The sequence below is a fragment of the Bos javanicus genome, chromosome 3, assembly GCF_032452875.1.
Source record: "Bos javanicus breed banteng chromosome 3, ARS-OSU_banteng_1.0, whole genome shotgun sequence".
Classification (NCBI taxonomy): Eukaryota; Metazoa; Chordata; class Mammalia; order Artiodactyla; family Bovidae; genus Bos; species Bos javanicus.
In genome coordinates this window covers 8923542-8924638 of record NC_083870.1, presented here as the reverse complement: position 1 = coordinate 8924638, position 1097 = coordinate 8923542, and positions in this window count along the sequence as shown.

The following is a 1097-nucleotide window of genomic DNA, read 5'->3' as shown; positions in this document are numbered from 1 at the left end:
GTTGAAGCTGAAGCTCCAATACTTTGGCCACCTGATGCGAAGAACTGACATCACTGACAGCATTGAAAAAGACCCTGATGCTGGGAAAGATTGAAGGCAGGAGAAGGGGACAACAAAGGATGAGATAGTTGGATGGCATCACCGACTCGATGGACATGAGTTTGAGCAAGCTCTGGGAGTTGGTGATGGACAGGGAAGCCTGGGGTGCTGCTGTTTACAGGGTCACAAAAATTCAGACACGACTGAGTGACTGAACTGACAACCTACCTTCTCAACTCGATTATACAACTGTCACTTACAATATCCATCCTCAGGGCAGTTTCCCTGGTGCTTTTTCCAGATTAGTTAAAAGTCTTTCAGTTGCATTGCCAGGAATTCAACACAAACTGGCTTAAACAAAGTAGGGAATTTGTTGGATCATTGTATTATTTATCCACTGCTAGGTAACCAATTATGAAACTCGGCAGCTTAAAACAGTAAACATTTATTATCTCACAGTTTCTATGGATCAAGAATCTAGGCACAGCTTAGCTGGGCACCTGTGGCTCATAGTCCCTCACTAAGATACAGTAAAGGTGTCGGCCAGGACTATAGTCATTTCAAGGCCCTCCCGGGGGAGGATTCACTTCCAGTTTCACCTCCATGGCTCTGGGAAAGCCTCAAGGTCTCATCAACTATTGACATTAGTTCCTTGCTGGCTGGAGGCCATCCTTACAACATAATACCTATCTCCTTGCATGAGGTCAGGGAAGGATGGGGGTGTGAAGGGAGGGTAGAGAGGGTCAGCCCAAAATGGAAGCCACATCCCATCCCTTCTGCCACATTCTACTCACTGGAAGCAAGTCACTAAATCCATCTCATACTCAAGAAGAGTTGATTACACCAGGGCATGTATTAGTTATCTCTACCTGGAGGTAGAGATCTTTAAGGGGCATCTTCAGAGCCAAGTTTAGAACCTAAGTCTCCTGAGACTGAAGCAAGTTATGCCCGTTATAGGTTTGCAAGTACTGTGAAGGTTTATAATAGACTTTGGAGCTCTACCCCAGCCTGAGCATATGGGAGGAGTCTGTGGTGCTCGGTATAAACAGCCCTCGCTG